The sequence below is a fragment of the Micromys minutus genome (assembly GCF_963924665.1).
Source record: "Micromys minutus genome assembly, chromosome: 12".
Classification (NCBI taxonomy): Eukaryota; Metazoa; Chordata; class Mammalia; order Rodentia; family Muridae; genus Micromys; species Micromys minutus.
Window position 1 is genome coordinate 38063129 of NC_137981.1, and position 14845 is coordinate 38077973.

Below are 14845 nucleotides of genomic sequence, written 5' to 3' on the forward strand. Positions count from 1 at the left end.
GGGTGGGGACTCAGGCTTGGGCTTCAGGGGCTGCTATTCTGGCAGACACTCGACGCCTTACGGTGGGCAATTCCTACTACTGCTGGGCTGGGCTGGGCTGGGCTGGGCTGGGCTGGGCTGGGCTGGGCTGGGCTGGGCTGGGCTGGGCTGGGCTGGGCTGCGCTGGGCTGGGCTGCGCTGGGCTGGGCGGGCCGAGCTCACCACCCATCTGCTCCGCCAGGGGAAGCTGCTCTCTAACCAAGCCTCTGGAGCCAAGCAAGGTAAAGGACACGTTTTTCATGTAGCTCCTTTTGAATTGAGATGAAATGACCGTGCCTGTGGGTTTTAGGGTGGATTTCTTAGGAAAGCAAGGGACATTGCTTCGGGCTTGGGGAAAATGATTAATGGTGGGATTTTAACTGTTTTTTGAGAGTGATGGTCAGATTTGTGATACATTTTGTTCGGGGTGTGGGGAACCACCCTCAGTGGTAGGAAGACAAGCTGAATGTAAGAAGTGGTTTGCTTAGATGAGCCACGCACTCCGGCAGGGCTGAGTTGCAGTCAGTTGGGCTCAGCTGCAGTCTGGGCACCGGAGCGTGGCAGCCCCTTGTTTTGAGGCATAAGTAGTGAAAGATGTTAAGCACATTCTTGTACGTATATATTTTGGTGGCCGTCTCTGTAACATTATGGCTGTGGTTTGGCTGTGAGGTGGTTGTGTTCTTTTGTACATAGATTTTTACCAACAAAGGCTCGCATTTCGAGAGCGAGGGGCAGTGTTTACCTCTAAAGAACCCGTGTCTTCCTCTCTTTGCTACTACCGTTTGTTAGTAGGTCTTACCCTAAAGTTACATCCTTATTTAAAAGAGCACGGCCCGTCTGTAACGTGCCTAAAATCGGATACGTGTGTGTAAATGGATTTTATGCCTGAATGGATTTTATCCATCTCTAGATCAAAGAAATTGTTAATTCCAGACAGAGATATCTAAGTGAGCTGGTTTGTTTCCTTGTCTGTGTATGCTGTACACTGAAGTAATACAACCAGAACACAGTTTTTATTCTGTAAATTTTCCCGAGCACTGGATACTGATGATGAGTCTGAGACAGTAACTGGTTCGCGTTTATGAACGGTATAAGTAAAAGTGCAATAAAGGGGTCTAACGGGCTTGGACCGAGATTATGGGCTTTCTTTGGCAGAACATGTAGGAAAAATAATAAACGGTGGCATAATTAAAAAAAAAAAACTTCAACAGAAGTGTGGTTAAGCATAAGAAAGCATTGATTAAAATGATTTTTTTACTTTTTATATATAATAAAAGGAGATGATTTTTAAAAGCAAAAAAGACCCTCGTGGGAGAGAATGAAAACAATAAAATGGCATGTTTGAACACTCATGAATTATTAAAATACAAGTTTTCTTAAACAAACAAATATACCAATTGAGAAAGTATATACTTTTGTCAGAAAACCATTGTCAGTCGAGGAAGCTATACAATTGAGATTCTGCTTTGTTTTGTCGCCTTTATAAAAATAATTTAGCTTCTCAGAATTTGTCGAGCAGTGGTGCATTTTCTGAGACAGGAAGCTTTCACGGACACTGAAGAAATAGATTTCTATTTTCCTGAGCATGTGTAGGAGTTGCTGTAACCATGGGGCTCTTGGGGAGGATTCCTTGAATTTAATCAAAGCAAGTCGTTTCAGGATTCCAAAGTCCCTGTTGCATCCTAACGTGAAAGATGTAGCAGCATTCTTTTAGATGGAGATGTAGGCTAGATCTCTGGTGACAGAGCTGTGTGTCCCTAAAAGAAATAGGAAGCTGGGCCTCTGGGCTATACGGAGGGCAGGGCAGGACTTCCCTTTTATACTGATCTGTCTACAGCCTGTTCGGCAGATGATGCCGACACCCTGCTTTGTTTGGGGATGTCTAGAAATATGTGTTACCCCTCCCATGTGTCTCACAGGAGAGCGAGGTGATGAAACATTGGCCAACAGGCATAGTGGAATCAAGGGGTCCCCCTTGCTAGCTGTCTGAAGACAAACTAAGAGGTGCCTGTTTTGTGCACAGCAGAAAACACTTCCTTAATTGTTAAATTTCAGCTCGAGGCGGAATGTGAGAGAGCAGCAGCAGCAGCTCTGTGAGGATGAGGGCAGGATTCTTTCTTCAGGGAGAAGCAGATGGGCGGGTGTGCAGAAGGAGCCTGTTCCCGCTGATCTGGCCACACAGAACGCTCACAGGACACTCGCAGCCATTCTTTCTGCTCAGGGTATTTGGTGGCTGGAGAGGGCGTTGACAAACACTGAAATTTTAATGGTGTTGTGTATTTTCATGACATATGGTCAATGGCTGAATAGAAACATGACTCTTATTTATTTATGGCCAGCCCTGGGCCTTGTGGGATGTGTATTTAGTGATGTCTTTAGCTGAGTAACTTTTTAAGTCCAATTCTCCAACTTTTAACTCTAAAAGTAGAAGACCTATTCACAAAAGAGACATGCGAGGAAAAGAAAGGATTGTGGAAGAGTGCCAAGAACACACTTTGGAAGCAAAATGCTCTCTGCCTTTGAATCTTGCCACTGCTTATGATGTGATTCCTACATGGACTTGCGAACCTCAGTCTCTTTCTTGTAAAGAAAGTACAACAGCACCTAGTCAGGGTCTTATGTTGACTTGGCCTTTGCTTATATGTGTGGGTAAGTGAGTGCTGGGTATGGAAAGGTGCTGAAGCATCACTGTGTCCTTCTTCACCTTACAAAAGAAAAAGTTGGTAAATATTAAACAGTAACTCTCCTTTTCTCTGTAGCTCAGGCCCTATCAAGAAGTATCATTCTTTGTCCTTATGAATTCGACTAAGAACCTGAAGGAAATGGAGTTACACAATGTCTCATGATGAACTTAATTCATCTTCTGTATTGTCTCCAAGATTCATCCATGTTGTAGCTCATAGGGGAATTTCCTACCTTTTTAAGTTGAATAACATTCCATGACACGTATCCATCCCATGCTGTTTGTCCATTCATCCTTTGATGGATACCTGGACCAGTTTTTGGCTATTATAAACAATGCTGCTATGAATATAGGTGTATAGAGTCTCTGACTTCTGTGTTCAATTTTTGAGGAGTCACCATATTGTTTCCCATAGAAACTACACAACTTGACATTCATTCCACCAGTATGTCACAATGGTTCTAGCTCACCTGCATCTTCACCAGTGCCTGTACTTGATTCTTCTTGTTTATTGATTTTGATAATTGCCACCCTATGGTGAGATGGAATTTGCATTTTCTGGCTATAGTCACAGTCTCAAATACTCCCTACCCCATCTTGCAAGAGCAGACCTCACGTGATTGGCGTGTTCCCAATGATTTTCATTTTTCATTTGCCTTTGGTCACTGGTGTATCTTCCTTGAAGAGATGGCCGTTCAAATACTTTCCAATTTTTAAAATGATATGTATGTGTGAAAGTGAGTATGGGTGAACACAGAGGCCAGAAGGTATCAGATCATCTGGAACTGGAGTTACTGGAAATTGTGAGATGCCTGACATAGGTGTGGAAGACTAACTGAAAAGCCAAGGTGATGGTTCCTGAAGAACAAACTTGAGGCTGCCTTCTGGCATGCTCGCGCGCACACACACACACACACACACACACACACACACACACACCCACACACACCGTCCTATATGAACATACACACACTCGTGCACAAACATTACAATCAACAGAACAGTATGCCCAGTTATCTTGGAGTGATTGCCTATTTCTTTAAAGTAGTTTTACTTCAGAGGCTTGAATAAGGCAGATGGAGCCTTTTAGCTCTAAACAAGTATGTGCACTAGGACTTGAGCTTGGTGGGAAGAAAGAAAGACCAGTCAGTGTCTTCACTGCGTCATTGGCCTAGCTGAAATTATGTGTGCATTCTCCTGATCATCTTCTTGTATACCTAGTCTCTGAGCCTGGAAACTACATTGCTGGCTTCTCCTTGGGATTTACCACCCCCCCCATCACCATCTCTCTCTTCTCCTCCTTCTTCTCTTCTGCCTCCTCCTCCTCTTCCTCCTCCTCTTCCTCTTCATTCTCTTTCACTCTCCCAAGCATTCACAACAAAGTCTGTACAGCCCCAACCCCTACTCACTTTGTTGCTTGCAGTTGGGCCAGCCCTCTCTTTTCCTAACATGTGTTATAGGACTCATCCATTCTTATTACTTCAAGTTTTCTGTTTGTCTTCATTCATTTTAGGTCGTTCAGACTACAGTTAAAAATGGCCACAGATGAGGCCATTTAGAAACAACAGAAATTAATTTCTCCCAGTTTTTGAGCCTGGTTATGGGAGATCATGGGGCCAGCAGATTATAGTTGTTTGGTGCTGTCCTCTGTGGCCTTACGTTCCCAAAAGCCCTCTTCTACAAGGGCATTGACTGCAAAGCCCTCCCCCCTCCTCTAACCCACTGCAACCACACGAGGCATTAGGTTCCAACATATGAATGGGGTAAGAGCACAAGCATCCAACCATAGCCACGTTCATTCTGTGTTCATCCTTTCTTTGCCTTCCCTTCAAAGTGAGGGCATATCCTCCACCCAGACTCTATTCTGTTCCCTCTTACTTAAGCGATGGCATTAATCTTCCTTCCTATATGATGGGTTTCTTCACATTAAATGATTGTTTTTACTATACTTATTTATGTGTGTGCACAGATGCCACAGTGTACATTCAGAACTCTGAGGACAATTTGTGGGAGTCAGTTTTCTTTCTATCAGGTGTATTCTAAGGACTGAGTTGTCAGGCTTGGTGGCAACCACTTGTACATGCTGAGTCACCTCATCGGCCCAGGGTTTCACTCCTTAATTTACCTAATTTTACCTTACCTATACCCTTAATTTAGTTTTTCCTTACACACATAACTTAATAAACAAAATCCACTGCCAACAAAGCCTGACCTTGACTCTCGTTTCTTTCTTTGTTTTAGATAGGTTCTCAGTGTATCCCAGGTTAGCCTTGAACTTAGGTTTCTTCTGCCTCAGTGTTCTGAGTACTGGGACTAGAAGTGTGTGCCATTATGCCCGGCTCCACTTGACTTTGGTACCTGCTAGTGGCTTCTTGCTTTCTCATGCCTGTTGAAGGTCCCCAGCCCCACTGACTCCGACATGGAACGTCAGGCTCTTCTGCCCCTTCTCTTTCCCTGTTCCCAACTCGCACTCTTCTCTTTCATTCTGATCACTGTTGTGTGGGGGTCAGTTCTCATATCTGACCTCTCCCTGCTTTCTAAGCATAGCAAATTCACCAGAGCATCTAGCCTAACTCTCAGGTCCTAACTGCATTTTCACACCTCGAATCCGCTCCTCCCCATGACAGATGCCATGACTGCTAATGATTAGTGCTCTCCTCTTTCAACTCTGATGTATTAAAAAACTCTGTCTCATTGTGTTCCTCGCCAAGCAGTAGCTGAATAGCTCTTGCATTTGGGATTGGAAGTAACCCCCTCACCACCAGTACCGTCTACTCGTTTCTATGGTGATGATAACAGTCTCTTGGTCAGGGCCTCTTGGTCTCTAGCAAGACTGGCTTGTCCTCCTAGATTAGCTCTCTTACTTCCCCTTCTGCATTTCACCTCACAGCCCAGCATTTGCAAAGAGCTAGCTCTTGTTTGTTCCGTGAGACTCAGTTCAGGGGTTAACATCTTCCATGAAGCCTTCTCTGGTTGCTTCTGCTGGTTTCTCCTGCTACTTCCCAAATAAACAACCGAATTTTTTAATTCCCTGATTATCTGTTCTGACATCACAGCACGTACCTCATTCTGGTACGTCTGATAATTTGGTACATGCATTCTCCTTTTGACAATGCTTGAGGATAGCAACTACATTTGGTTTTGTCTCCGTCAGAGCACACATTGCAATTTTATCATCCAGTTGTCTAAGGAATTTGCTTGAGTGACTCATATTTTTGATGCAGAGTGAGCTAGACATAAAAATTGTTCTCTGGGCAATCACAGACCACTGGAAAATAGACAGATACAGAAAGAATTGTGATTTAGTTAGCTAGTCTGGCCGCAAGTCTGAAATGATTGTCTGCCCCATGCCACCTGCCCTTTGAGATGCCAGAGAACAAAACACTCCAGTTCTTTCTTTTCTTGGAACCTAAATTCTAGCTTTGAGAGAGACTCAATAAACATGTAAGCCAGAGGCTCGTAGATCTGGCTGCACATTAGAAATCACAAGGGGTACTTTGAAGGGGAAAGTACCAGCTTCACTCCAGACTATGAAATTAAAGCTACCCAGGGCTGGAAACCATAGGCAAAGACAAATCACAATACAAGAAAATGTCAGCTGCCACTGTGTGCTGAGTTAGATAAAAGGGGTGGTTGTATCCGTTGTATAGGTGATGGTGGTGATGATGATGGGGATTTAGTGTTCACTTTTCTTTTTATGTAATCCCAGGAGGCTTCTAGTAGGTCACACTGAGGGGTGAGACCTTCAATGCTAAGCATCAGTGTCAGGCATATGAAGGCTTTACAGAGTGTTTTCACGCAGAAAGTACAAGTACCTTTCTGAAGTAAGGCGGAGGTGAAATCCCAGAGGCACTGTGCCTTTCCTCCCACATAGGCAGGATGACTTACAAACTCTCTTCTACTGGAAGCTGCCTTTCAGTCAACCCAGGCAGCCTCCAAGGCTGAATGCTTGACTACTCCACGGAGGATTTGGCCTGGGCTAGGTTTTATGTAGATCAAATTGATTTGCACAGTCAGGAAGACTTCTCCTTTTAATTATCGATTTTTTTTCCTGTGCTGCAATCAACTCAACAGGGCTTGTTGTCTGAAGTAAACACTATCCTTATTGTTTAAAATATCCTTAGATACATGACATTCATCTCTTAGATGAGTGAAGAAGAGAAAGCAATGGTTTCTGCCCTCAATTGCGTTTGGGGGAAGAAGCAAAAAACCCTTACCTAGGAGTCATTCAAGCCACTCAGAGTAAGAGCACTACCCCTTTCAGAAGGGATAAAAGTCACCACCCTCAGCAAGCCAGCTGAGAACCAGCGTTTGACAAACATTTGCTCTGTGCTCTAAACTTTATATGTTACTGTATTCGACTCATCTTTAACCACGTGAAATGACCTTTTTTTTTTTTTTTTCTCTTCTGTCAGACTGTTTTGAGCTGCTGGTGAGGGAAAAAAAGCTTTGCCTAAACAGAAACAGTAGGACATTTATCTCAAGATCCAGAGCCTGTTATCGATTGGCTGGGCAGAATTCTTAAGGAGCTGAACTCTGACCCCCTCAGCTGATTGCTCTCTCAGGCCAACTTCCCTCAGTATGTGGAGATACTGCTAAACTAAGTTACTCTCACGAAGCTCTTTTGGTCATTTGTGACAGTACTTCATTCAGCATACTAGAGCTTGCCATGTTGTCCAGGCTGGCCACAACCTGATAACCCTCTTGCTCCAGGCTACTCTCGGCTGGGATAATCGGTATGAACCATGACATCTGCCATTCATGCATCCCTTCTAAAGCTTGTATGGTTCACCTGTGCACTGGGGAGGGATGGGCAGGAACTTCTCAAGTATGGCTAGCCTAGGCTCCATTGGGGAGTCAAGTACATCAGAAGCCACATGGACGGATAGAAATAAAGGCTAGATATGTGTCTCAATCACAGAACAGTTTGACTGTATGCACCAGACTTCAGATGTGCTCCATAGCATTGAGAAAGAGAGAAAGGAAGAAAGAGGCCTCTCTAGCTGACTTCCCCTCCTGACTCACACATGACCAAGCAGAAGGAGCCATTGTGATTGGCTAATTTAGGAGTTTCCTTCCAGAGGCCTTGGAGCAGCCCATCCTCTGTGAAAAAAATATGGCCAGTAGAACCCTGTAGAAAAATCTACTACTGTTAACAAAACAGTTAGCGGCCCCAGGGCAGCTGTCAGTATATTCTGCTATTGTAACTTCTATTTTGCAAGCGAGGGTATCAAGACTTGGGAAGATTAAATTAGCCTCCCCAAATCACACAGCTTGATCTTAGTAGTTTCCCTGCATTTCTCTCTCTGAGAGCAACATGCACTCTCACACACATTTACGCACACACACACACACACACACACACACACACACACACACACACACACACACTGGTCATCTGTGACTGGTCATGCAAATCAATTTGATCTAAATCAATCCAGCCTGGTCTGAGTATTGATCTCAAAGGCCAAGGACTCCATGACTAGCCCCTGTCTCACTTCAGTTGAGAAGCCTGTTTTCTCCTGCAGTGTATGTTTTGTTGATCACAGCACCTGTAAGTGACGCTTGAAGAGTCTCTGGCATTTCTGATTACAAGTTACTTAGACAACAGGTTTCCATTCTTCACCTCTGGAGGGAAGTGTGCGCATGGCTCTGTAGTGGGCATGGTTTCTATAGTGAATAGCGTGTTCTCCTCAGGTATGCGACGCGTGCGCTGTAGCAGTAGGGAAGAGGGGAGATTTCAGTGTTGTGACACATTTCTGTGTGTTCTCATCCTAGCAGACAGGCGATGGTGGGAGTGTGCTTTCTCTGCAGTCGATGATGGAGTGCCTCCTACTTGTAGATTTGCATTTTCAAACAGGAAAGTAAAGTTAATTTCTAGGCTGTGCCAACAGAGCCCTGTTTAAGAAGGGTGTTCATCTGATCCATGTCATGCCATATTAAAACAATTACTTAGGAACAAAAAAAAAAAAAAAAAAAAAAAAAAAAACCTCATTGCCATTTTTAAGGGTTTCCCTGGAGTGAACTGATTGATCTCTTGCCTTTTTCTTTTCTTTTTTCAAGACTTTATGAATGTATTTAGGGGATGCCTATACCCATGAGTATTAATCATCTTACTGTCTTTTATAACGTCTTAAAATAATTTAAGGTTCAGCAGTGTAGAAAAATAAGGACTGTGACTAGGAATTGAGTAGTTTCAAGAGATTACTGTGGAGTCAGAATCACTTGGGGAAGTTGCTAAAAACTTTCTATGCCTGTCTCTTCATCTGTCATATGCCTAAACTATAACGATTATTCCAGAAGTGGAGATATTTCTATAGGTGTCACATTGCTTTCAACCTGAAGGACAGCATATTTTAACTTGACCAAGGATTTCTTACCAATGTCTAGCTGATGGAATTGTTTCATCCAGTCAGTGTTCATCACCGGAGTCTAGAGGAAGCCCATTTCCCTGATACAGACAGCCGTCAATGCTCTGACTTAGTGAAGTGTTAATCTCGGATTCCAACTATTTATCTAGGAACCCACAGGCTTATCCATAATCACCTCTAGTTTTCCTTCCAACTCAAAATAGACTTACACTGTCCCAGCCTGTTTTTGTTAGGTGTGGGCAGGCGCCTGACATTGGCTTGAGATAGGCAAGCAGCCTGAAACATATCTGTAGAAAGAAGCTGTAAGAATCCTATGTGAACATATTTCCCTGGCCATTGGAAGTGAGGGCAGAGGCGGGAAAGCAATGGCAGCCGCACTCCAAAGCTTGGATCTGAAAGTGAAGACAAGAGAGTTCTACTGACCAATAATGACTGTGGCATGGGGAGTGCTGGACACATTTGCTGGGTATAGAAGGGCTGTTGAGCTAGTGCAGTCTTGCCCGTCCTGACTGACAGTCCTTTGGGTTTTCCTTTTAAACCATCGGAGTGGTTATTGGCATTAATGCATAAAACATGTACATAATTCTGAAGATAGTGATTTTAAATGCCCATTTTGTAGCATTTGTGTGTATATAATGTTACCAAGTGGGGAAGATAATTAGGTTTATATAAGTAATTTGTGTTTTAATTTTTTTTTGCTGTTTTGAAATAAGGCTTAGTTCCATTTCTCACAGAGGAAATTGGTATGCTAAAATGGTTAGCAGATCTTTCTTTGTGGGAGTCATTAGCAGTACCAAAGTCAGACCTGTGGGGCTCAGCAGGTAAGGAGAGCTCTTTCTACAAGAACGCCTTGTTCAAAGTGCAATGCTCAAAGAGCTTGTAAGAGTCAGGCCAGGCCTGGCCTCTGTCTGGAACAGAAGTATCCTGAAGCCCCACTGTCATCTTTCAGCTACAGACAATGATGCGTAGTTTGTACACAGGGCCGTAAATGATGTTTATCTAAAAACAATTCAAATGATGTTTATTAAATAGATAGAAGCCATTTTCATTTCTTTAAATGTCTGAATTCTTTCATGTTTGAATTTTAAAAATAAAATATTTAACTTGAGACATCCTGTAGCTGGTCTTTGCTACTTTGTGGGTTCTTCTTTTTTCTACCCTTCTCCACCTCTTTCCTTCCACCCTTTTAACCCCCTAACACTAGATAGGAGATAAAAAAGGATAGAGAGGAAAGGAAAGAAATCACTGAATAAAGTTGGAAGGGGTGTGACGTTTGTTAGACTACTTCCCGCTGGTTAGGGGCGTTGAGATCCTTGGGGCAAGTTTGATCTTTGCCTTTAGGATAGCTAGTTTCTTCTTGTTATTGTTTCTTCTTTACACATGACTATTTAATAAACTGTGGCCCACAACCAACAATCAAGAACCAACAACCCACCACACCTCTCCAAAGTCCCCAGAATTCCAAATGTCACACAGTCACAAAATCTGTCTGCAGCTGGCAAAATCAAACCCCTGCTAGAGCAGGAGGCAAATCATAGTGAGGCAGCCCCATATCCCACATCTGGAATTAGGATGAAAACATATTCTTATAATATTTCTGTGATTAAAAAAAACCCAAAATTGTCACTACAACTTCCATTTTAAAATATCTTGATACTAAGATTTCTAATTATTCTTCTGTAACAGTTTGTGTTCCCAGATTTAAGTTACTTTTTTTTGTATTTCTTAATAAATGTTTTATTTCACCTAATTATTTCACTTGAATCTTTAAAAACTACTTTGTGGAATACTTAAATTATTTAGATGAGGAAGAGATTAATTATCTCCCATAGAAAAAATTCAAATTAATTTCATTGAAAACATGAGGTACAAACAGATTAATCTTGGAACAGAGGAAACTGGTTCATTTTCTTTCTACTTCTGATTTCCTCTCTCTCTCTCTCTCTCTCTCTCTCTCTCTCTCTCTCTCTCTCTCTCTCTCTCAAGAAAGACCAGTTGACTTTATGAATCCCTCCTCATAGCAACAAGTATGCCAATAAAAGTGGGGAAAAAAAAACTCCAAAAAAACTTTAAATGGATTTTATAAACCATCCAGAAACCTGTGTATCTTGGGCTTCTGGGGGGAACAACCTGTGAGTCATTTTAACAAATACACTCACAATCTCATAGTACATGTGGTTTCCATGGTAATTAGGCCTGTTGAGCTGCCTTGCTTATGTTCTTGTAGAGGGAAGAAGGGGAGAAAAACTGTGAACTGTGAGCTCTGACTATGGGCTTCAGCCTGTCTACTGTGGGAACGAGTTTAGGGGTTCCCTTGAAGATACTGGCACAGTGGTCCTGGAGGGAAGGAGAGAGATTCTGGGACTAATGCCCTATTAGTGTTGGGGATGGCAGTTCACAGGGGAGAAAAGGACTGATTGGCAGTCTCTGGGGGAAGGAGAGGACAAATGGTTTCTTTAGCTAATATATAATTACAGGTAAGTCTCTAAGGTCAACCTGATGAAATGTTCTCTGTCTGTGCACAGGGCTCTAATGATCTCCTAAAAGGCACCGAATACCTCTGGCATATCATTATTGCAGATTTAAATGATTCTTCCTCTACTATCCAGCTAGAGATTAGTTTTATGTCTCTGATCTGATTCATATATAGACCTGCTATTTTTTTCATTATTTATGGACTGGATTTGACTCCTTTATATTAAGCAACCACCTTATAATGCAGGCCCACGGGTCTCCAAGGAGATCACTAAAGTTATAGGAGTCCTGCTAAATCTGCTATTGCTCCTAAGGATACCAAAATCAAAGCACACACTTGTTTAGTGGACATCCAAGATGCTCTTGGCCTTGCCCAGTTAGTGGAATTTTGTAGAAGTCACTAGTTTCAATTCTATTGAAGGGGAAGCAGAGCCATGATCCAAAGGTATGAGGGCACATATAGAACTTTCCAAATTCACCTTCACAAGGCTGGGGCATCCTCTCACGCGTATGATTATTATGTATTGGCTGAAACTTTATTCTTTAGACCATGTCTCTTCAAGGCAGATTTTATATGGAGTTACATTAAAATTGAAATAAAGTGAAATTGCTTGATTTGTGCTCCTTACAACATTTTTGGTTATAAACTACATATCTATCTTATCCTCAAAAGTAGGAGTAATTATTACCCAAACATTGTTCTAGATTTGATCATCTTGGCATTCATAAATAAAGCTCGACTTGGGCCAGTCAGATGGCTTGAGGGGTAAAAGGCATTTGCTGCTAAAAATGTCAACCTGAGTTGGGCCCCTAGCTGGAAAGAGAACCGACTCTCACAAGTGGTCCTCCGACTTTCCCACATGTAATGTGGTGTGCGTGTCCATAGTCACACACATACACACTCACTGGGAAAACATGCAAGATAAATACATTTAAAAAGCATAATAATAAACCTCGACTTAATATTATATTGATCATGAGAGTAAATCGTGTGGGACATTAAAAATTTGGAAATAAAGTAACATAAATTATGAGTACGAATAGCCCTCGTTTATCTCAAGTTTGCTATTGGTTCAAGTAATTGATGTAGCAGGGACTTGATTTTACAGTGGCTGAAGAAAGTTAGAAAGTATTTATTTCTTTTTAGTACAACAGCCCAAAGGTGAATGACCAAGAGGTCATCCAGGGGACCCCGGTCTTCTGCCAGGCTCTTCTTCTTGCGGTCTGCGGTGGCTTGTTACAAAGATCCAGCAGGAAGGGAGAGCGGGAAAGACGGATCCACAGCTTACATGTGCCACCTTTGTAGTTCTCCTATCAAACTGTTACATGGCTGCAAAAACACAGCACTTGGCCACCATTTAAAGAACGCTCAACTGCAATACTTTGCCACAAGGATATGTAGGAAATGACTCTAGGAAGTGACGAAGGGGCGGGCAGTGTGGAGACTTTGGACAAAGGGATGATTAGTATCCTGGGCAGGACTGAGGGTGATCAGAGTGGCATCATTTAAAATTTAAGGATTCTTCATCCCTGGAATTTTCCATTTGCAGACTGTGAGGTAAAACTAAAACCTAGAAGAACAAAATTTCAAACGGGACTGAAAGATGCGCAGAGTTCTGTGCTAGGAAGCTAGCTGACATTACGCAGCAGATAACGCCGCACTGCATTTGTCTCTTAACCGCGCCAGGTGCATTTTCCTCATTTAAATTCCTTGCATCCGGGCTGGGGATGAAGCTCACTGCTAGAGGGCTTGCCTTGAATGTGCAATAACCATCCTCCCCAACAAAAAAAAAGGCTCATACTTGTTGGTTTGTCGTGCAGGATTTCCTCTGCGTAGGAAGTTGTATTGTTGATAATTGGGCTATTTCTTATGCCACGGAGATAATTTTTGTCTACAGCTGTTATTAGAATCAAGAGTGGAATCACTAAGATGATGATTGAGAACAACATCTAAGTCCCTTGGCAAATAGTACCAAGCTACTTTCCAGAGACGTGTGCCTGTTTACGCCCTCAGCAATAATATATGAACCCGCACCCCGAGCACCCGGGTCCCCCGGCTTATTTTCTAAGTCCCATTTAGTCATTATTGTCCCCAGGGCTCGTTCTCTGAAAATAGGTTGTTTTTTTTTGCTCCTGGCTTGTTTTCTTTTCCTCTGCTGTCATTAATCACAAGATAATGATTTTCCTTTTTAATAACTTTGGCTCATTTAAAAACACGTGACCCTCTTCTAGCGCTCCGAGAATACAGGTGATTGAGCTGAGATTAGAACATACGTGCCAGTCTCACACGATGGGAGATCTCTGGAGACACGATGTTCATCTAGTCCTATGACCCAGTGGGAATTTGACTTACACCCTCAGTTGAGGCCCTCTTGGTGTGAGAACCTTTTTTTTGTTCTGAGCCCAAAAAGAAGTAGGAATGGGAAGGTGCTCCCCAAGGCATTGGTGTGGGTGCTTTGAAGTCCTCTAAGAGAAAGGAAGCTCCTTCTGGTGGGAAGCACAATTAGGCTGACTCAGTTTGAATTCACCTGGGCATTAGTAGCAAAGACTACAGTGCTCATAGACCTCAAAGCAACCTGTGAAAGAACATAGGCTAAAGAGACCATTACAACCACAGTTTACTTCCGTCTGCCCTTTTAAAGAACCAGATACCCACAGATTGTACACTCTAGCTCTTCCTGCAACAACTAAGGCAAGAGGAAGTACAGTCTTTGCTTAGTCTTGGTGGAGACTAATTGGCTTAGACCAGGAGGAGAGTTTAGGTACTTAGCTTCTGCCATCAAGTACAAGGTACTAAGTACTCCCAGGGTACTTAACTTCTCCCATGAAGAACTCTGCTTTGCTGAGGATCCTTGGTCCATTGTGTTCTCTTGGTGTTCGGTTGCTGTTTGTCTCTGTGTGAATTTGTATAGTGAATTTCACAAGGCAGAGGAATTCTATTCATGTGCTATGTACATTTCTTAAAAAGAGAAAGTTCACAAAATGTAGGTTCTGACATGCACTGCCATTACCACAAGCCCTGGCCATCGAAGTGTTCATCTGCTGGCTTGGCTCTTAGAGCTTTTGCTGTTTCTCATTTTCTTAAAGTATGTTTTCTTCTTTTCAAACAGTCAGATCTGCCAGTGAGCCTTCAGCTTTGAACATTGACCAGGTAAGAATCCTGAAATCTTTCCTTCTAGAATCATCATGAACCTAAGTAGAACTTCAGAAGGGTCCATGAAAGTATCAGTAGTCTTATAGACTAGGACATTTAAGTCTCTGATGTTCTTTCACAGAACAACCATCTTTTACAATGTTG

The 14845-nt window shown here is 42.6% G+C and overlaps 1 protein-coding gene across 1 annotated transcript in view; it reads left to right on the forward strand.

Moving 5' to 3' along the window:
* Nucleotides 1-209: 209 nt before the first annotated feature.
* Nucleotides 210-14845, forward strand: part of GNG2 (G protein subunit gamma 2) — a 91001-nt gene continuing 76365 nt past the window's right edge. The window contains exons 1-2 of the mRNA XM_080926878.1: nt 210-260; nt 14658-14698. The gene's annotated coding sequence lies outside the window, so the exon portion shown is untranslated. The remainder of the gene's footprint in view (nt 261-14657; nt 14699-14845) is intronic.